The sequence below is a fragment of the Syngnathus leptorhynchus genome, chromosome 15 (genome assembly GCF_054491065.1).
Source record: "Syngnathus leptorhynchus isolate UIUO chromosome 15, UIUO_Slep, whole genome shotgun sequence".
NCBI lineage: Eukaryota > Metazoa > Chordata > Actinopteri > Syngnathiformes > Syngnathidae > Syngnathus > Syngnathus leptorhynchus.
Window position 1 is genome coordinate 7748613 of NC_141209.1, and position 24107 is coordinate 7772719.

The window sequence follows — 24107 nt, forward strand, 5'->3', positions numbered from 1 at the left end:
GTGTTAAAAAAAATTCAAGGTTACCATCATTAACTTTCATTGCTTAAGTCTCACAAACTCTGACTGTGATGACTTCCTGCCTTTTAATGACGCATTTCTTTGGCTCAACCCATCAAGACTAGTGCCTTAAGACACTTTGGAATCCTCCCATAAAGCGTACTTTGAAGGCATCAAAGTGTCCACATTCCACAGTAAAATATGGCCTTTCGTATATCTTTCAGCTCTCTAACATGTTTCATCTCTCCTCTTTACACATTTCACCACCACTTGTTGTATATTTATCTTTCCAGCCTATTGATCTGCACTGCAGCAGAATGAAATTGTTTTCATCATGCTGAAAGCGCATCAGTGGGAAGATGACTCCAACAACACAAGCTCTTGGAGTGTGACTGATTGGTTCTGTCTGGCTCCGGATGGCTCTCTTTTGACTTGCCTGCCTCACACTCATCGAAATGTCTAGGTGAGACGTACTTGCTAAAAATATGTGTGTGTGTGTGTGTGTGTGTGTGTGTGTGTGTGTGTGTGTGTGTGTGTGTGTGTGTGTGTGTGTGTGTGTGTGTGTGAGAGAATGAATAATTTCACAGTAGGAACAAGGCTAGACTAAACTGGTGTTGTGCACATGCACACCAGGAGCAAAGCGGGCCCTCGCCTCATTTTCCACTCATTTCTCGCCAGGGTCAGGTTTTTTTTTTTTGCCCGAGATTCAGCTGTCATACATTTCCCAAACCTCACTGGCCAATTACAGTAACCAGTAACAGGTGGAAGTGGGCTTGTGCCTTTGCTCCTGTATGTGTGAGGGTGTTTGCACTGTATCTGGAGGTAAGAGCAAACCAGTCAGCGCGAAAGAGGAAAAAAAATGAAAGCAAAGATCGTAGCAAGATTATTGTGTGTACAAAAGACTGCAAGGAGAGACTTGTGAAACACTTGTGTTTGAACAGGCCCACATCTGACTGACGGGGGATTATTATGTGTCTCAACCGCACAATGAGTGGGAGTTTCTGCAATACTGATTAGGACTCAAATACAAGTTTTCAGACGTCTGGAGTTGTGTCATCAGCCGCTCTGATTGCTTTCGATGGGAAATGCACAGATCCATGTTTCCTTGCTCTTAAATACATGTGACATGAGAGGTTATGTAGTAGCAGGGATCACAGGTTTAATGAATGGAGGGAGAAAGGCAAATAAATGCGCCTGCTCTGTTTTTCCACTGACGTATAGGTGGAGAATAGTAAGTAAGCACTTAAAGGCTGAGTCACAGCTGAGATGGAGTTTACAACAGAGCTACTTTCTTCATTATATAATAAGTGCACAAGTTAGCACGTCCGCCTCACAGTTGTGGGTTTGATTCCTGCGCCGGTCTTTCTATGTTGAGTTTGCATGTTCTCCCTGTGCCTGCGTGGGTTTTGGTAGGCCGATCGACCACTCCAAATTGTCCGTTGGTGTGAGTTTGGGTGTTTGTTTGTTTGTTTGTTTGTTTGTTTAAGCGTGCCCTGCAATTGGCTGGCGACCAGTTCAGGGTATACCACGTCTACCGCTCTAAAACAGCGGGATAGGCTCCAGCTCGCCCACGACCTTTGTGGGGATTCAGGAAATGGACAGATTGATGTTACATGACCACTAAAGGGTGTACCCTGCCTCTCGCCCAATGACAAAGTTTTTCATGGAGTCTTAGAAAGTCTGTAGTACTCATTATGCTGGATTTTAAAGCGTGGGTCTTAGAAAAGGGAAATAAAAACATGCCTTCACCAATGGGGGATCTAGTATTTTGGCTTATATCTCAGGAAAATGTTAGCCTCTGTTTTACTATCGCATGCCCTTCTTGTTTAGATGAGTCTTCCATGGAATTCGTTTTGATCCCAGATTGCCTTAGCATCTGCTCTTCTCATGCTAACAGCAAAATTAAGTCCACGGTTTAAACTTAAAAAGGCGCAACAAAGATCTAGCGTGCATTTTGTACTCTTTGAAGGGGATTTTATTGCATCCGCATCACTGTGATATAATAATATAGCAATGGACTGCTGTTCCGCAGCCTTGCTCTTCTTCATCAAACCTCTGTCGCCTCGTCACATCTGTCCTGTGACTTCGGCAGACTTGACCTTGTATAAATATTTCCTGTCACAGATTAAGGAGTTTAACAGGAATGTAAATCATATAAAACTCCGAGGCGTACTTCCTTTTAGCTACTAGTTCTCATGATACAATCAAAGACAGTTATCTGGAAGTAAGATCGTGGCGGCCAGCTTTTCAAAATGTAAACTTCCACAATCTAATTATCAACAAGGTTAACAGGTCATAAATTCAAAAATTTCAAGACATTTTGCCAAATTAAAGGACACCCGGTGTTAAGTATCTTTCTCCTGATAAAAATCATGGAATAGTCCAATGTCCACAGGACACTGAAAGAAAACATTTGTACCGTCTGACCAAAGTGAGAAATTGGGTTAATTCAGACAAAAGCGTATTAAGTAAAGTTTCTGTCAGAAATTATTATTAGAGGAGCTGCTGTTAAAAAAAACACTGATGCAGGACCCTCCAAGGACTTGCAGTCATGCAAAAACCTGTATATCAGTTTCCTCTATCCAATCTCACAGAGAAGGAAAACATGCATATTGATTTTTATTCACTGATGAATGCCATGCTTCTTGGACCAGATGGATGTCCAGATGGATGGAGTTCTGGGTGGAATGTTAGGCCTCATTAAGTTGACTGCAGGTGTAAAAATAATTTTTTTTCGATCACATGGAGTAAATAACTTCTCATTTCATGCTATGGTATATATATATATATATATATATATATATATATATATATATATATATATATATATATATATATATATATATATATATATATATACATATATATATATATATATATATATATATATAAGAGGTACGTATACGTGTACGTATACGTATATGTACCTGTACGTATACGTATACATGTACCTGTACGTATATGTAGTATATATATAGAATAGAACCTATAACCAATAATGTATGCAGTGCTGGCACTTTACAGTGAAGGTCACAAAAGTTCATAAAGGAGTCACCTACTGCCTCTGGTTTCGAACCATTACGTTGCTTTGAAGCTGTGCATATCTGCTGTGTTTGTCGAGATAGTCTGTCAGACGTGATTTGTGCATACATGCACGGTGCCGATGAAGAAACAAGTACTCCACCCCATGCCGAGGCTGCTGACACACCAAACACCTGAAGGAAACACACCCAGTCTGTCTTTGAGTTACAAGGTAAATCCCCTTACTGATACACTGAACACAACGTCTGCTATAACAACACAACTGAGTGCCAGGGAACCAAGCTGTGACCTGCATATACAAAAACTTTGAATCTGTCTGAGTTCTATATTGCTGTATGACATGCCTTAAGTGGGGATGAATAGTTGCCCTATATGATGTAAGACAGGTGTTAGTGTGGAGTTTCAGCTAATTGTAGTCCTTGAAATAGACATGACATGACATTGCATTTGGCCTTGGTGCACATGGATGCAATGGAGGAACATTTTTCAAACACATAACTATCACATAACGTGTTAAAAGGAACCCCAACTTAATAGCTAAAATTTCATTTGAATATATGTTTGTCACAATGCATTCTGGGTAGTGACTTTCATGGGTCAGGCTCCCTCTGAGATGCAGCCTGCTGATGGAATGTTCTTTTTCTGAATGCTAGGTTCAGACATCTGAAGGCCACATGAGGAAATTTGGTCCACTGCTGCCATAGATGTTTTCCATCAGTGGTTTTTTTGGTACCTGGAAATATGCCTGTGTACCTGGAACCATGTCCAGTCCCGCACAGCCCAGGAGACACTTTTGATTCACTGCATAATGTCCAGTCTCACTTGAAACATTGCGCTCTTTGGAAGATCTATGTTGGTAATTGATACAGGCCTGTAGGCCACTGTTTGGGCTCACTCGTAAAATGACAATTGGTGACAATTTTGTATCAAGTTAAAAGTTAGCAAAAATTCTGTTGCAAGACAATCATGCAAAAAAGATTAAGAACAGTCTTATCCAAGGGAGAGCTGAGCTATAGTTGCGCTATCCTTAACCTCCCCCCCAAAAAAATAATATTTGGCATTCCCCAACACGATGTAGTACAACTCCTTTACATGTAGGCGATTTCATCCTTTACATGAAACTTGAGCCAGTTTTTTATGCAAAGCACGAATGTGTGTAACTGTCAAGAAGATGGAATTTCAAAACAATATGCAAACAAGATGCCAAACCTTCAGCTGTTTTCATTTTCTTAACGGCTATGTATCATTTTTTAAATGTCCTCCTTTTATCTGATAAACTATGTAGGCAACCATAGAAAAAGCTCTGAAACATATTGGAGACAAATGGAGTCAAGACACTGAACCCCTTAAACTGCTGAGACAAGGAACAACCGTTAGTGCTCTGACCCAAATAGATTTTACAGCCTCTGTTGCCGCTCTGGGGGAGCCTCCATATGCAGAAAACATCAAGCAGAGTTGAGCATTGGCAGACATGATCTTCCTATTTTACAGTCTGGAATGAAATAAAGCTGAGTTCAGCTCAATGCCATTCAGTCTGTAGCCAGCATTGTGATGAACAGGTATGAGATGATGGAGGTGGTGTCCAACTTTACATAACACCGTCAGTAAATATGCCCAGAGGTGAGATACACACTTTTGTTTGGGCCATATAAGATCATCGACTGGCCGGCCAATGGTTGTAATATATTAAGTGTTCCTACTAGAGTACAAAGATGGTTGAACGTTCACATTATATCATATTGAAGAAAAAGATCAGCATCAGTGCCATTTTTTTTCTTTACCTGTGAGGATCATTTGCACAATCCAATGGGACTTGGAGTTACAGCACAGATCGCAACGGACAGTCAGCATAATAACGGTACACAAGTTATAGATTTTTTTTTTGGATGCACCACACGCGTATTGTCTTTTCTGTGCTGATTAAATTACATGATTTACCTGTATTAGATTTGAATCACTGGCAACAATCAATAAACAATCTGAATGTAGTAAGCATGTCCATTTCACATTTAGAGTGTGACATAATTCCCAAATGGATCACTATGGAATTCACATGTCTCAGGAAAACGCCACAATATGACTTGCTGGAATCTTCAGAATTCAATGGGGTCACACCTCGTAGGTGATGGTGGATTTAGTCCGAGTTTACGCACGGTGCATGTGCCAGAAGCCTCGATGAGAGAACCTGAAAATGCGCAACAATGGCACAATTGACTGAAGAGCAAGAGAACAAATATACATACATAAATAATATTGTATTGCTGCTTTTAATGTAATAACCTTCTGTAATTCTAATATGGTAGTTTGATTATATTTCTCTCTTTCATAACAGATAATTAGTAACTATATCGGACTGCCTTTTTAAAGTAACCCACCCAACTGTGACAGAGGTTGATCTGTATCAGAAACCACCATTTCCTTGTCTCAGGACCACTTCCCGGAGACGCCATGGAGACGGCTCCATGGTGAACACCAGATGAAGTCATGGAAAGTATGGGCCCCAAAGCTTGTAATTGCTTAATTGGATCACCTCACTCCCTCAAATATTTCTTCTAGTCCTTCTTCCCCTATCTTGATCCATACGTTGAGCCAGAGGGCTATGCATGTGTGGCTGCACGTGTACATAAGCAACGGTTGGACCCAACTTGACCGACTGTGATTTGCGGTTCTCTGATGTCAAACTTTTTTTTTTCCAGCTTCCGACCTCAAAGCTCACATGCGCGTGAGCCGACCGTGGTGGATTTTAAAGAGGATGGAGAGTCGGGGGCTGCAATTGTGTGTTCCATCCTTGTCAGACCGCCAGCTTGTCCGCCCATTAACAAGCGGTAAACATGAATTGGAGGATTAATGACATCAAGTAAAGATATTTTTCCAACCTCAGTGGTAGTGGCTAGACATAAAACACATGAACATTTGATATTATGATTATAGTGGCCAAAATGATATGTGATTAAAATATATTTTGCACAAATATTGCACCAGACAATATGTAAGTGCTTTTCACTTTTTCTTCTCTAATTGGTCGCAAGAATTTAGTTTCTTTACAGATGAGTGAACAAAGCACAAATTATTACCAAATGCTGCAAAATGTGTCATCATAATGAGCATATCAATAGCATTTCGCTTCATCCTGATTGCTGACTATTGACATTTGCTTTAATCAGAAAGGCAACATTCAGTGTTACAGTATAAAACTGTATATAACATGTTTGAAATTTCATTACAGTGTACTGCTTAACTGTTTTATATCTGCCACTGCCAAGAATCTAAATTTAATTAAGCAAATAAACTCCACATATCATCACCAATGTGATTATTTTATGCTACCAAAACCATATGTGTAAGCTGTTTAAGGTTTGAATCACCCTCGATTTGCTTTTACAGACTCACGGGGAGAACTTTATATACCTTGCACAATAGAAAAAAAGATATTCACAGCTCATGCTCGGTTTTATTGTGGAAAACCTGTGCGTCCGTTGGGTGGCTCAACTCAGCTCTGAAGCGCTATATAGTCAGCAGCGCAACGGACCTACAGGACTGAAATGGGGGGTCGCCCCAGAACAGAACGTGATCTCCTACTATAGAAGGATTTCTTTTTAAGGGGGAGGTTTCATGTTGCGTAACAGTTCAAACGCAAAAAAAACAACAACTCTGCAGCATGTGCTACTGATGTGCTTTTATGACACCATTAAATTAATATCGATCTGCTGTAACTATGCTGAATCCATCTTGAACTGTCCCTTAAGAATATTAGAAGTTCTTGGCTGGCAGATACAAAAGCCACACACTCCTACATCCGCTGAGTTGAGCTACCGAACAGATGCAGATGCACCGGATTTCCTTTTTGCCCTAAATCTCTGCTATCCTTGTCAGCATGTAGGAGATTTATTTGTTACTTAATTGCAATTCCTGATGCAGACTTAAGCATGTATGGCTTCATTTCACGGTAAAATATACTGAAGATGGGATTCCCCTTTTCTTTTTGGCGCAGTGCTGAGTACAGAAATTTGGAAACATATTTTACAAAATGTGCTTTTGAATTAATGGAGGGATAGGAATGTGAGCGGGCTATACATTTAAGTGCTACATTGTGCTGGTATTGGCTTCAACAGAAAGAGTAAATTTTAAGGCCTCGTTTTGCCGATTGTAAATACTTTTTTGGGGGGGGGGGCACATTAAAGCTCAGACAATATTATTCTTGGTATAAATGTGTCAAAATCCACTGCCAAACCTCAAGAGTTTGAGGTCAGAGCTATTTTCATCTATTCTACAAAATAAGGGAACCAAAGTGGTCTGAATCCACTGAGATGAAATCAGAAAAATCAATATAATCGTGTGGTTTCGGGCCAACTTGGAGAAGCAAAACAAACCAGAAACAACTTTGCAACAGAAGAAAAACAGGATGCGACGTGGGCTTAAAAATATCTACTGGATGGAAACCTTGGAGGATGAACTAATAAATAATGCTGAACCATTTTACTTGTTTGTGTAATCCCCAGTACGTACTGCTTGCATTCACATCATATACTGCGAGTGGTCCCAAAAACAATATTGAAATGAAATTTAGGGGATTTTGCACAATATGTCAGTCAGCGCTGATCATCTTTGGTCTTCAAGCAGATCTTTTACAGATTATGGCGCTCTCCAGTGCCCTAACTGACAATACTGGAACAGAACCACAAGCCTGTCACTCTGACATCTGTGGTCTTGAAGTCCTTTGAATGGGCTCATGTTAGACCACCTAAAGTAAGAACATCATCAAGACCCCGAGTAAAAAGATCAGTAGATGATAGTCGGTAACCCTGCATCATTAGCGTAGCTGTTTTGGTGCTACCGCACATATGGTATCTTTCCTCTATGAGGTAACTCCTTTTTCTGATTCATGTAGGCCTACTTGAATAATGGGGTGTGGAGGAGCTTGACTCCTCAAACACCTTTGGGATGAACTGGAACAGATAAGTGCTATGTGTAGTCAGTGACAAGCGCTCTTATGGATAAACAGCTTGCACAATAACTGACGCAATGGAGTACTTTTTATTCTCTTTTTTTTTTTTAATTACACAATCTGCCATCACCTTGTTAAGTCACACCCAGTTAATTTAGTTCCGTGCATGCGCTTGAAAATTCCAGGTTACTTGACCTTACTGGAACTATTATCCCCGTGAAATCATACTTACTTAAAAAAAAAAAAAAAAAAAAAGCAGACTCGGCTTGTTAGTGGATCTAATTTGCTTTGAGTTATAGCTCCTGCTTATCGCCAAATGTGGTCAAACGATGCTAATGTGATAATGAGATTAACAGTCAGTCATTCTGCTGTTTTCTTGACAAAAAGTAGCAGGAAAAGAAGTTATGACATCATTCTGACTCAACGCGGTCTCCCCAATTAACAATCTTTGCTTTTGATATGAGTCTGCCTAAAGAATGACATCATTGTAAAACAACACCAAGTTAACAATGCCCTGGAAATGGAAGGTGCTGAGGGTAAATGTGGTGATGCAAAAATTGCGCGAATGAAAATTAGGACTTTAAATGATGTCATGTAACGTTTTCCTTCTCCATGCACGTGTGAAAACTTTGTGTTGACAGAAGTAAATCTTGCATCTTTGACTTTCTTCCAGTTCTACGGCATGCCGCTCCCGTCTTGAATTTCCACTGCCTACTGGGATTCATGATTAGTTTCCAAGCCCTGCATGCAAATTCAGCTCTCGAGCCTTCATTTTCCACTCATTAAATAGAGGCCCCGAAAGCCTGGTCCAGAACGACAAATCTCTTCGCTCATCATATTTCTCCTCTAAAAACAATACATCAGACTGTCGACTCAGCACTTCCTGGCTTCTCTTACGTTTATGGTGGGAGTGTGTCTCTATGGCTGCTGAGCGGTTTTATTGACACTTACTGAGAAGATATGCATGCTGTGAGTGCTCAAGTATGCCCAAGAACACGCTGACATAGATTAGAATTTGTGAGAGGAATTAGCCTTTACGAAAACCTTTTCCTCCAACTTCAGCTTGTCTAGGTCCTCTGTCTGGCAATAAAAACGGAATCATTCTCCTGGACGTTTTGTGGATAGAACATTAGTGTGAAACACATGTAGCCATATGCATGTGTAGAAATCATCAGCATACAGCAGGAAATAGTGTTGCCTCTAATCAGGATTTAAAAAGTATGACCTCATTTGGCTTTGGTCAGTCGACTAAATCATTCTCAAGAGCCTCATAAAATCTCTTCTTGTAGGTTATTGGTCATGGCTAATGTTGGCTGTCACACGTTTGTCCACCATGAAATGACCTACTTTGAATGGAATTAGGTCAGTCCAATAATGACCTTGATATCTGGAGAATTTTTTAATTGTTCTGTTATGGGATTGAAGCAGATGAAATCTCTGCTAGTAGATCAAGCAGCCCACTATCTTAATCACACCATCCGTCCGTCTGTGATCTGAAAAATCACTTGGTCTTCCACTAAGGTCAGACATGATGACATCATCATCAGTTCATTTAGAAGGAATGTGCGCTCACCATAGCTTCAGGTGTGGGGGATTACCACGAAATTCTGACCCTTGACTATTAGTACTCGCCTCCATGCAGAGACTACTGAGGCTTCTGAGGCCTTACTTCTCTCAAAGGCAGGATGTCAATAAATTCACCAAGATGTTTGGCCAAGCCAGACAGAAGAATCGCTCTGAGGCATTTTTATGGAGGCACACAGATGTTGAGTGCAAGAAGTGTTTTTCATTTTATTTTGAAAGCCTATTTTTGTCTTTTACACATAGGCTCAATGTGTTTTGAGATATAAAACATAACCTGACAGGTATTTTGGGGGTATGGTGGAAAGTTCTTCAGTCATCTATATTCCTAATAACCCATAAAGGGTCAAAATATGTACAGTCGACCCAGACCTCCATCTGACTGTGTCCCATATGTGGCTTCACACTAATGCCGAGAAGCAAGGCAGAGTGCCAGAGCAAGCCATGCACAACTTGACAGGTCTTTTATTTGTTATTCTTTGCTTCCTTAAACCTTTAAAAAGGTCAGGCGTTGAGGTGAGTGCTTGAGGAGAGCTGATGGCAGACTATTAAGTCAACATGGCAGACGTATCAGCTGAGCGCACAGAAATCGAGACATGACAGATACCTCGGGGGGAGCTGAAGAGGCTTAGGATCTGATAATGGGATCCAGAGAGGTGAGGGATGACGTCATGGGGAAAATGGGGGGTCGGGCTACGGGGGGGGGCAGATGGCCAGTCAGTGTGTGGATTGATATATGGAGCAATAAAAATCATTCATCAGTTCTGAGAAGTGTTTCAGTTAACTTGTTTTTTCTAGTCATTCCTTGTTGCCCCGATATATTGCTCCACCTCAGTTTATAGGCTGAAAACTTGATTTGAAATTGCACTTTTAAAAAAAATTGTAGAGATGGAAATTGCAAACATTGATAACCTTTGTCACTAAAGTTGATGCTTAGCAAACCAGTAGGTGTCACTGTCCAACTGTCAGATTGGCAAAAAGAAACAGATGCTTCTTATCAGATTCAATATGCAGACTAAAAATGAGTCAGAAACGCTACTTTAGATGCTTTAACTCTGTAGTCATTTATTCCATACAATGCCATGTAATTTCTGGAAATGCGACGCTTGTAAACACTTGAGTGTGATTTGAGTCTTCCCACCAATGAGGTAGTTATGTCATCGACTCTCATAAATTGGACTAGAACACTTGAGTTTAATGCATGCAGTAAAAAATGAAGTAGTTAAGACTCATTTTCAAACTGTTAGTTTGCCCCACATCTCTTAAACATTATGGTCACACTAAATTTTTGTAGGTTTACATAGACACATGCAATATGTGAATGTTAACGATGGGTGTTAATTTCACAACAGTTAATTTCTAACGAAAATGTCCATGATTGGAACACAAAGGGTTTTATTTTTGTGAATGGCGTAAATCCTGCGAGGAGGAACTCTAAAGCTGATTTACAGACTTATATGACTAAAGTAACAATGCAACTTACTCGCCAACGCCGTCGTGAGAAGTAAAGCCACAAGCCGCCATGTTACATTGCCACTATCTAAGCTCACCTAGCTTGAATACATTGATTTCTCTGCTGTGTTTTTACATTATTTTTTTGTCTCTACCATGAAAATGCCACAGTGTGTGATGCGTGGCTGCTCCAGTAGGCCTGGAAAAAACGCTACATGTGCAATACATTGATAGAGATGTTCTCTTATAAGCTATATTGCAGAGTCCAAGTCAACGATTGCTCGGCATCAAGTCGTCAGAAGTCCGAACCATCAATAACAAAAACAAATATGACTACCGTATTTTCTGGACTATATGGCGCACTGGACTATAAGGCGCACCTTCAATAAATGTCCGTTTTAAAACTTTGTCCTTATATAAGGCGCGCCGGACTATAAGGCGCCCCATCATGTCAGATTTTAATCCAAATCAAATCATTCTCCATTTTATTTTTTATTTCTTTATTTCAACTTCAGCCGCAACAAATTACTTTATAATCACAAAATAATGATCCATAGTCTTTGTGATTCATGATTCATAGTCTTCAACGGGCCACTTATGATTGATTTCCAGACACAATGCTTCAGGCCAGTTTAAATTTAGGAATTTGGTCTATATATAAGGTGCACCGGACTAAAAGGCACACTATCGGCTTTTGAGACAATTTTAGGTTTTTAGGTGTGCCTTATAGTCTGGAAAATACGGTACGTATTGTGGCTTTTCACACACTGGTCATATGTGCACAAATTTTTACAATATTGAGACAAGCAATGATGACCTTCACACAATACTAAAATCACCTAAACATTTCGCATCACCTTAAAGGCGAAAAGTTTAACATTGCTCTGATTTATGTATGTGTTTAAAATTCCTTATTCTCATGTGTCCAGGGGCTAAAAGGCAGAAATGTATGACTCTACGATCTTTATCTTTATAGACTCAAACCACAGGCCACATGAATGTCACATCTGCTGCGTTTGGGTACTGCAGTATATATTCATAGCATGCTTTAGTCACCATTACATACTGTATGCTTTTGAACATGCACACAACCACACAGTCGTTAAATGTTAATTATTAGGGACAGCTTAAAAGCAAAAGTTATTTCGCCCTCTCTAAAAAAAACACTCCAACTATCAGCTTCGGGATGCTTCTTCCTGTAAGGTGCAATCGGGTTACACCAAATTCTGCACATACCAACAAGTGCATCGTTTCTCAACGTCTGGCTAAAACCCATAAATACGGGGCGATCAGTTTAAAGAGCTCTGATAGCTCTTAATTAGCAGCTCTTTTGAGGAGCTGCATGCCAGAGGCCCGACCAACACATCAACAAGCTTCAGAACACACGCGTTGGAACATGAATGGCAGCAGATGAGTTAGATAATGATTGAACACAACCTCAATTCCTTCCCATGTGTTTCAAATCTGTTCTCTGTTCTAGAAGACTAAAAAAAGAGTCGAACGGATCTGATTAAGCGCTGTAAAACCCACGCAAAAAAGCAATTGCAATATAATTAAGCAATGACATAGTTTTCCCAGAAGTCTGATGTGGAAAAAATCACACTTTGACTGAATTAGCAAGTAATCAATTGAAATTGATCAATAGTATTTATACAACACTATTTATGCATTCAGTTTAATATTCCATTTATCAAACTTTTAATGACAGCCCAAAATAAAGCCCAATCTCATATATGTATGTTTACAGCTTTCTATATGGGAGAGACATCTATGCAGTCAAATATCTGCACTAAAAATGCATCTGTAATCTTCCGGACGGATCTCAGTTGTGGCAGAGCAGATTTATTTGATGGGTAGGGCTAGAGGGATATTTGCGCAATGGATGGTGGACTGTTTTTGTCGGCCAAGCAGTCATAAATGTTGCAGATGATGATGGAGGGCGGTGGACCAGATGTCTCGCCGATGTAAAATAAAATGGTTTTGCTGTCTGATGCCCAAATGTTGCGCTCTTATCAATGGGTGGCATACACACCCCATATTGCATTGTAGTTTGTTTTAGCCCAGTCGTGATATTAGAATTGTAGAGTTAATATACGTGATTAGCACCTCACAGTTCCATGTTTTGTGTCTGTTTGGAATTCTGTGACAAGTTTTCGTTACTTTGTGCTGCATTCAAGCAAAAGGTCCTCCAGTTTGCTATCGGGACAAACAAATACAGAACAACAATGCAATTGCACTTGCCATTAATGTAGTTAATTATTATGAAAGGTGATTCTAATCAACCCCATGTTTGGAGCTGCTCAAATATCCTGATTCAACCTTTCTAGAAGAGCAAAGAGCCTTTTATCTATGGGGACATAGCAACAAGCAAGCACAGATGCCCTGCAAAAAATAAGAGCTAATAATAAATCTCCTGACTTGTAAATAAATGTCAAGGGGGTAAAAGTAAGTAATTCCATCCTGATGCCTTCTGCAAGAGGACGACAGATGTGAAGCGCACGCAAACCAATCGTTTGATTCGTGACCACGAGGGATCGTTGTCAAATTAATTATCTTTGCTGATAAAAAGTCTTCAAAATGGAATTTCTGGACATTTGACTTCATTCCCTCAAGTTTGAGGCCCAATTGAACATTTAGTCATTTAGTGGATCTTGTTGAAAATGATGAGCATGTCAATGCAAAAACAGAACAGACTGTAATACCAGCAAATTGAAACTATTGAGTTGCATTCAGTAAAAGGAAGCTACAATTCAACTACCCCAGCCATGAAATGGCCACTGCTTCCACCACAAGATCTTTGTGGAACAACTCCTTTTGTGGAAAGTTGTGTGACCTCTTATGGATGGATACATAAGTCATTGCCTGCTTTAATTGCTCTTTTGGGACTACAATATATCCCAAAAATGTATTAAAAAAAAAAAAGCTTATATAATATGTACATTTCACCACAATTATTAAACTCTTGCTACCACATTTTATCTGAAGAACAGTCAACAGAGTAAATTTTCACCACAAATGGGGAAAGAAAAGAATGGCACCATGAGGAACATCATGCCAGACCTCCAACCTGTCATGCGATCAATGCATCAGTGTTCTATGCTGGCAGACAACCCAACATTGCTGTCAGCAAATGCGGGATGGGATAACTAGGAGATGGAAAACATGGTTCCACTTTAGTCACGTTGGTGGGCTATGATATCACCCCCTTCCCATGCACTTCCTTTGGTAGCGCAGACCTCAAGAGGTTTAATTCAACCAACGTGACTTGCACAGCATGTGATCCGTGCGCAAAAAAATGACGTGCACTGTTGTTACTGAGACAGAAGAGAGGGGAAAAAAGACTTTGCTCGTCAATCTCCCTACTTTGCACATCTGTCTGTCAGTCTGCCGTCACCAGTGGCGACAACCCATGTCTTTGTTTGCGTGTAGCAAAACAACCAACATGCAAACAAAGAAAACAAATGGACTCAAGCTGTGTGCGTGTGTACACCTGCCCATGACAATATTAGAGGTCTATACTGTACATGCAACATGAATACTCTAAAATGTTTATATATATAATTATATACACAAAATTAAAATTATTATTTGTTTATTAGTTTGTTATTTTCCATATGATGAACCTGTTTGCCCATTCACTGAATTAGAACAAAATACCATTCTACTGTTTCTGCTAGGTGTTTTTTTTTTAACTCTTCTTTGACACTTGACACTTTTTCTCCCCTGTGTTCACCCGCTGTTTCACCCCTTTGACCTTCCGGTCCAACTGTTTAAATTATCTTCTGCCAAAGACTTGCGTGCTTCTTCATTGCTTCTTGGGAAAGTATCATTTATTTAATTCTACCAAGATTATACATTCCAAAGCCATGTTATAATCAATGAATGAGATTCAAGATATGTGTTGTTTATATGTTTTATAGATGTGAGCAGAAATGTTTGGTTACAACAGACTTTGGCAAGGGAAACTTGATAAATGACCCAACCGTAAATTCATTTATCAATGCAGAAGAGGGAGACATTACGTTTCAGGATCTCCCATAGGCCAGAGGGTCCCTGGAATATGTGGATGGCAAAGGTCAGCCAGAAAGGCTCACCTGGCTGGCTGGTTTATGCTGATAAATGTTGAAAGCAAACATTGCAGGCAGAATTTAGAGGGGTGCCTCAGCAGGAGGGTCCACCTGGAACATTACAGCATCTACATGGCTGACTACATTTGGTACAACCACATTCAACTTGATGGCCATGCAGGGACCAGGCTACTGGGTGGTAACTCTTGCCTTAAGGTTTCATGGAACTCAGTATACTGTTTGCTGAAAGCCAACACCCAAAGCAACTAACGGGTTAAAATAATACCCAAGAATATGAATATGACGTTTTCTGCAGCTGGATGCTTTTTGGGTCACATGAATCCCAGACGGTCGTCCCATTGGAACATGATTAAAGTTAGTGATGATCATATTGCCCCCATAATGCCAAGAATCATAATAAAACCTCTCACGAGAACTACCAAAATTGGTGTAAACAATCCTTGGGATTTTTATGTCATTTATTTATTCTAAGATCAACCGCTTAGATGTTGGTATGATTTAATGGGTGACCCGTACCCAAGCCACATGCCTGGGAAAGGGCATAATTCAAAACTCGAGTCAAGCTCTAGGAGGTAATTGGGATTGTAGAATAGATACTACCGTGCATTTCAGACGGGTGTTCATTGTCACGCTATCACAAGGGAGAAAAACAAGGAACATGACCTTCTGGATATTATGGACCCGATGCAGCAAGACAAACTGCACAGTGTCTATTCTGCTTGTCATTTTGCCGTCACTGATCTACCATCTTACGTGAACTTTTTCTGGCTGATCATGGGTGACACTGCCAAGTTTATAAAATGTAGCTCTTGAGCTCACTGGAACACACATACCTCTCCAACATGAGGTGGTGGCGGTTCAAGGAGGGGTAATGACATCATTAATTTAACATTCACCCAGTTGTGCCCAATAAAGTAGGAAGTCATGAAATACTCTATATGAAGCATATCAGTTACTCTTTTACATTGTAAGTCAGTCAGGGGTGGGCTCGGCTACAACTAAAAGCAAGGATCACTGGGTCCAATAGTAGAGGAACAGGAACAAGTGAGCTACGTAAGAGGTTTTGAAAACTTGGACCCATCCAGAAATTTGGAACAGTTTTCTTCATTCTGTTACATAACCAGTGGAAGTATTCCTGACCAGACTGGGCCTATGGTTTGATGACACTGCCATTCGCAGTTATTTATGACAGTTTATGTTGGACTCATATTATTGATATAATGCCAGACTTGTGTGGCTAAGGAAAGTAGTGACCTTGTCAGAGGGGGGAAATATTTTTTGTTCTTCTGAGAGAATATGGGCCCCCATGGCTACTTTTTAACCTTAGCTAAGTCTGGAGGATATATTGTGAGGACAGTACAAACGTGTATTCCTAGTGACTAGTTTGGTAAGCAGTGTAAGTAATACATTTGAAGGCACAGTGAGCTGCTAAATGTGCTTGATGGTAACTACGTTTGTTGGGCGGGGGGTGACTAGATGAAAACATAATCCTAAATTTGTTCTACTTTAGGGTTAAATTTGAACACATACTAAATTTACTAAATGTTTCCTGTCAGGATAAAGATAAGGGAACCAAACAAGGAAATGTTCACTCATGTCTCTCATTTCCCCTCTTTTTTCTAGATTCAATTATCGTCTGTTACATAAACTCAGTGTAATTTGGCAAATTCGGTACTGTCTCATTACAGTGATAAAATCACAATACAGCCATGAGGAGGCACTTAATAATGTTGAATTTGTGAAAACTTGGCCCTTGTGCACACAACCCCCCTAAAGAAAAAACGAGTCCAACGAAAAAATAAAGGGAGAAGTTCAGCAGCCAATATAAAATAAAAAATCAAAGGAAATTGTACAATAATAATAATAATAATAATAATACAATGAAACTGAAAACTGGGCTATAAAGTGGAGTAGCAGCAATAATATTACTATCATAATTTTATTGAAACTTTTACAATGTATCATGATCCCGTTAGCCCACTCATTAATCCAAGTATTAAAATCTTTCCACGTCAGGGTTGTGTAACATGACAAAAACCAACGCTTTAAGTGCTCTCGGTGTCTAGTTAACTCTATTTCTCTGTAGTTTGACAAGAAAATAAAGTTATGAAAGCTAAAAGGGGTCATATTCAAATCTGCTGTATTCACATTTTGATTTCCTTTTATTACCATTGAAGCTCTGAGTTTAGGAAAGAAAAACAAAGAGGAAGTTGGGCTACACATGTAAAACATTTTGAGAGTACCGCACGCTGTAATCAAACATCAGTAATCAGTTTTCAAGTCGACTCCCAGCTCCTTTTTCTGATGCGTCTCAGCTGCAGAAGCAGAGTTCAACCTTTGTTGTGGTAGCTCTTCAGCCCCAATTTGGACGAACCCTTAAAAGTCTACCCCCTAAAAAAATTGACAGCTAGCAATCAGAGAAAGCCAGGGGTGCCCCTTTTGCTCTGAGTGATACCAAAAATACTATCACATCTGAAACTCCAAACAAACTGGATATTTTTCCCTCTTTTTTTTTGGGAAAGTCGACCACCCTTTATGTTTCCTAAAATAAAAATGAAAGCACCCAATAATTACATTTGAACTTGACTCAAATAGTGTTTACTTACACAAGCTAACACCCTTCGCACCTGTCAGACAGCTGACTTGCACCGCCACAGTGCCCACAAATATGTTTGCACACGATGATAAGCAAAAAAAAACCACATTAATATTATATAACATAAAGTAGGCTGTGACTAAGCTATGCTATGTCACTGAAAACAACTAAACTGTTGCCAATAACGGAGATTGCACTATGGGTCATAGAAAAAAAAAAAAAAAACGTAATAATTTTCCCTCATGTTGTGAATGAACAGATTTATGTCGATTTCACAGCTAGATACTTTAATAATTTGTTTGGCATAGTTTTATGCCTTTCCTTAGGGTCACTTTAGATTAATTATAAAATAATATAAAACGTCATTCACTCTAAAGTATATGTACGGTGTGAGAAAAAATAACTCAACTTCAAAGGTTGATCAACACTCACTTTGCAGACTCAACTGTATTTGTATCTTCAACCCACAAATTCCAACCTCATGGTGGCACCACGGGAGCATCTGGAAAATAAAAGCGAGGAACCTTTTGGTGACTAGCAGTGGAACAAAAAAAAAAACAAAAAACAAAACAAAGAAAACTAAAAAGACCCCCCCCCCCCCACACACACACACAGACACATATTAAATTATTGGACGGTGTGACCCAAACGTTGCCAACATGTTACAACCATTCAAATAATAACCATAATTCAGTTTACTCTTATCAAATATCTAAATAGGTCAATGACCTGAAGATATGAGATGAATACGTAACGTCTGAATGTGAAAGGAAATGCGACAATTTCAACATCTTTTCTCATTATCCAACCAGGTCATCGCACATTCCAGCTGCAATAACACACACAAACATGCACACACACTCGCACACAAAGACTTAACTCAAAAACTAGAACATCTGCTTGAAACATCATTTCAAACTTTTATTTTTTCTTCCAAACAGTGACTCTACTTCTTTGAAACAATAAATTCAAACTGACAGAATTGTTTGAAAACATCTTTTTACCGTTTATTGGTGTTTGGGATGGTGAAATCACAGAGGTTTTCACTCTCTACTTTGATTTCCTTTACTAAAGACGACTGGCTGCCTCTGCCACTCACAGAATCACGGCAGCAGTGAGCCAAGTGGATATCGTGGTTTCCGCAGGACACGCAGCTTTGTCAGCGTCTGCAAAGCTGCACCGAGTGCGTGATCTCAGCCTGCATGAAAATGTGCAAAAGCGGTCAAGGGACTCGTGTGTGAACTCTTCTTTCAACTAAAGTTAAACTATTGGCTGAACGGCATATAGGCGTGTGGGATGCTTTGATAGGAAGTGGCATGATGCCCAATGTCAACAGCAGATTATATGTCTTGAACATCTGGAGAAATTCTTAAGGGGTCCCACGCACGGGACATTTTGGAGATCCCAATACGTCCCCGAGCACTGACGCCAAATACTCATCCCCTCGCTGCGTGTAACATAAGCACATCAGCAGACTGTTGAATATTATGTAAAAATGAATCTCAATGATTGTTTGCTGCCGTGCCACTGCCAAGCCATACAAATACAGTAGAAACTGATGACAACAGTAACTAATCATATTTACAATTTCAAATGTACACAAAACATGTGGTAAAGATGTATGCAAGCGGTACATACTGTACCAAGTGCACTCAAGTAAATAAGAGGGATGGAGCCCAGCTATTTTTCTCTTTATTCTCATCTAGCTCTATGTACCGTATTTTCCGGACTATAAGGCGCACCTAAAAACCTAAAATTTTCCCAAAAGCCGACAATGCGCCTTATAGTCTGGTGTGCCTTATATATTGACCAAATTCCTAAATTTAAACTGGCCCGGAGCATTGTGTCATGAAATCAATCATAAGTGACCCGCTGAAGACTATGAATCATGAATCAAATAGACTATGGATCATTATTTTGTGGTTATAATGTAATTTGTTGCGTCTGAAGTTGAAATAAAAAAGATAAAATGGAGAATGATTTGATTTGGATTAAAAATCTGACATGATGGATTTTGAGTGGCAATCCATTGCCATTGATCAATGGTGCGCCTTATAGTCCGGTGCGCCTTATATAAGGACAAAGTTTTAAAATGGGCCATTTATTGAAGGTGCACCTTATAGTCCAGTGCGCCTTATAGTCCGGAAAATACGGTACACTTTTGAAGCAGCCTGCATCCTCCTCGACTGAAACGCTATCTTTTATGGTTCAAAAAAATAATACGGTACAACATAGTGTATGTGGATTGCTGAACTTCCAAAGCCCAAAAGAGGCTTGTGCGGTTCATGTCACAGGCTGTCCACTCTATGCGTGGGGGCAAGTTGCAGCTCAATGTCGTTTTTTTTTTTTTCTCTCTCAATATTCCAGAACAAGTCATTTTTCAGACACATCACACAATGTGTCTTAGTCAAAACGTTTACCATCGAGTGAATATATGTTGAATGATAGTGAATGTTTGACTGGTATAATTTAAAAAAGAAAATAAAATTCAATCAAATTGGAGGCTTGCCACCATCCTTGATTATATTTGATGTGAAAGGTCGAATTGAATTACTTTTGTTCCCTGACATCTTGCAATAAAAACTAATTTACGACTTGTACTGTACTATGCTTTGCAACATTTGAACTTTAACTAAGCATATATTCTCTTCAAGATGCTGTCCAAAAGGAAGAGTCAGCCATAATAACCTCGTGCGCCAGTATTGCAGAAACAAAATGGAAAACACAGAGTGCCAAACCAAAAAACAGGCGTCTTGAGCATGAAGTGAAACACAAAGTGCAGACATGCAATGAGGCCCAGGAGTTTGAAAAGGTGCTTATTTGTGAAAGTAATCCCTTGTTTATCCTTGAGGTCCAACTTCCAGTTCAAATGTTGCATAATTGTCCTTATTTTCAATAACCTATTCATCTAATAGACGTCAAACCTGTCAACACTGTACTCAAATGAACTTGAGAAATCCATTATTTTGTCCTTTGACTTCATATGAATGCTGACAGGATGATGCAGGATTGAACATCTCACCGTCTTCTGTGTTCTAAGAGGTAAACATAGACGCTTCAGTATGCCAACAATGCATCACCCTTTCTTTGCTTCTAAGCCCTACTGGACCTCATAGCACATCCCTCCAAAAAACTACCTGGAAAAATCATTAAAACTTTGTGTTTATTTTGGAGGACTCCGAGGTGCTCTTTCCTACTGACTGGCAGGATGAACAGGGATTGCCATTGCAGCAGTACAGAATGTTTATAGTGGCATTAGGGTTGAAATTAAGATATGGTCAATAAATAACAGTAGACTATAAACAAGTGGGGCCTGAGGCAGTAATGACACAGGAAAGGTTTTGTTATCAGTCATTTAAAAGGCTTGTGGCGTAAGTGAACCTAAAAGAGACTAAACGTTCTGCTTACCATTTCAGGGCGATGTTCAGTAGTTCAGATGTGCTGTTTTTACTAATATGGATAAAATGTGTGGCAACATTATCGTAATGGATATTCTTTGTGTCTCCTCAACGTAATAACTTTCCTTCAACAGCTGGGTCCAACTTTCTGCTGATTGTGTGCATCTGTGCATCAGTCTCTGATTAACTTAATTTCAAATCCAGTTGAGGTGCATTTGGTGTTTGTTCCAAGCCTCAAACACATCTCCTGGAAATACAAGCTTTCTGAAAAACCACGGGTTAGGAAAAAGGAGGAAAATGTTCCAGCATGACATATGGAGGAGTTTAGGCAGTATTGGGTGACAGTGCCACAAACCACCACACAACAAAAGTATTTATTATTGTGAACTACCGTTTGCGTGTGTGTCTTAGGTACCTCAGACGCTGTAATAAGTCAGTTTGTGATGCAATTTCTGGAATGTGTTTAAAACCGTAAGTTTGGAAGGGACACCCATGTCGTGGCCTATTATTTGTGCAATTAAAGTTGTATTTTTTCAGTTTTAGAAGAGAAAACATGTCAGCAATTATTTTTTGGTGAAGCCATTATTTGACTGCTACACGCAACAAATAAATGTTAGTCTTGTATTTGGTAAACTCCTAATGTGTATTGTATTTAAGTTGATAAAATCAGCATTGCCCTTTTTGGCAGTTGGACTCTCCAGTATGTTTCTTGTCGTCATGGTGGATCAAATGTCAACTTTTCTTTGTTGCTGTTATTGAATCTTGAAAGCCTGAACGTTTTTAAATCAATTTTCAAAGTTTCTAGCACCACAAACATTTCGTTTCCAGATGCACACTGTGTGAGGGCAAGCATGAGGTAATCACTAGCAGTAAATAATTTTACACATTCAAATAAATATTACTGTATAAAATGTGTTATACAGCCTGGTTAACAACATTTTGAACAATTGGGGAGCCCAGTAAAAACTAAAAGCCTGATATGTTCAATTGGCGCAGAGATGAACCAAATTCCCAGACAAGCGGATTGAGGTTTGCGTCGGTACAAAATTCAGCTTTGCCACTTTTTACACCTGAGCACAGCTGGACTGTATAGGAAATTATGAATATGGAGCCAAGAATGTAAAAAAAACACTCTTCTAGATTTAAAAAAAAAAAAGGGTAAGGACCACCTATAGGACAATTGCTGCAGTGCACTGAATGGCTTTTTATTTATTCGCCATGTCTGAGTGATATCCTGTGGTATCCATAGAACATGTGCTGCGGTTTGGGAAAAGCTACCAGGGTCAGCGGCCAAGAAAACAAGAGATAGCTGAATCGACTTAAAAATAGACTATAATTCATTTTAACGTTCATCAGCAGGAAGGTGGCTTCATTCCAACAATGTGAATGCTTCAACCTAGATGGCTTGGCCTGCTTTCAGCAGAAGCTGACAGGCAGTACATCATGCTGCATGATGACCAGGGTACATCTTTTAGCTCACACTTAATAATCTGTGACATAATACAGACAGGAGGAAAAAAAAATTGGCGGATTCATCACTCAGCTGACACTTTATATAGAAATTGATTGATTGTGTTTTTATGTTGACGTTGCGTTCATGTAAAGGTGGCTTCCGATATCAGCAATAGATAAGTTACGATTTCATATAAAATACAAACAAAAAGGCAGTACTCATGTTTCCTATGTGGGATGTTTTAGCATGACAAATGACAAAGGCTGGACATGCTTGAGACCCACTTGGCCACACAGGCCATTTCCCCAGTATGCCTCACTTTTGCTGTAGTTTTAAGAAATGTTTAGTCTCTACGCTAATGAAGAAAGAATAAATGCGGTAGCTGTCTCTTCGGCTTGCAGGCTTCCGCTGCTGGGCACTCCAAAACACACGTGTTGTGAATTAGGCTGACGGTTATAGTCTCAATGTAAAGCCTTCATTGAATGGATGCAGCCCTGGCAAACTTGGGCTCATCCCCCGTTGACAGAGTGGACTGGAAAATCTGCATCCAGTTAAATGCAAAGACAGTCAAAATTTGAGATGTGATCAGAGAGAAGATCAGTAGCAATTTGGCCCCAAGACATTTTTCCCAACAAAAACAAAGCTATTAAGGCGGAATTGACAGATACACTTTGAAGGACATGTTTTTTACTGGATGACACAATATTTTGACTAATCTAATTATATTGAGGTTTTCATCACATTGAGCAATATTATTCAGTTCCATTGTTTAGTCATTGACCTACCCAAAACTATCTGTCCGGACAGATCCATCTGTATTGCATGAGTCTCCGCTTGGATTAAAAATCTAAAATGACAAAGTGCCTGGTGTGACAGAAAGGTCAGTTAAAGCTTTGTGACCAGAGGGTTACACACCATGCATGCAAAAAAAGTGAAAAATAATTTAACAAAAACGTCTACGCTCAAGCGCAAGTACTTAAACGTTAACAATCAAACTCTTGTTGCTGACTCAGTAGATTCAAAATCAAGGTTATCCATTGATTAGCAAACAAAGATTTGAAATTTGTGATAAAATTATAATCTTTGGAATGCCGTCGATTGCACCTAGTGACTAAAATTACGTGTATCGTGGCCACTATTTGAGTTTTGTCATTCACTTTGGTTTGAAAACGTGTCATTGAAAATGTGATTTGTTTGTACCTTGGATAAAAATTTACTTCACTTTTTATCTTAATTATTGTGATTATGCTAATAATAATAATAATAATAATAATAATGATGATAATAATAATAATAATAATAATAATAATAATAATAAGCCGAGTGGTAAGATAATGCATCCAAGGTACAATAAGTGCCAAACTAAAGTTGTTCACAATATATATTGAAATAATTCCATCTGTAAGAGTCAATACAAACCGCTATGCAAATATCCATGCTTGTCTTGAAATTTCCTTTCACGTGATGGCTGGTCAATGTCTACACAGACATCTGGCAACACTTTGAGATCTTTTTCCATCGGTGCGAGGATCTGTTGTTTTTTTTTTTTTTTTCA

At 39.4% G+C, this 24107-nt stretch overlaps 1 long non-coding RNA gene across 1 annotated transcript; it reads right to left on the reverse strand.

The window, feature by feature from the left end:
• Positions 1-2035: 2035 nt before the first annotated feature.
• LOC147045477 (uncharacterized) lies at positions 2036-21238 on the reverse strand. Its single transcript, XR_015068351.1, has 5 exons — positions 21110-21238; positions 18706-18899; positions 18134-18203; positions 3057-3212; positions 2036-2706 (listed from the first exon to the last, which is right to left on the reverse strand). It is a non-coding gene; the product is annotated as an uncharacterized LOC147045477 (long non-coding RNA).
• Between the last annotated feature and the right edge of the window lie 2869 nt (positions 21239-24107).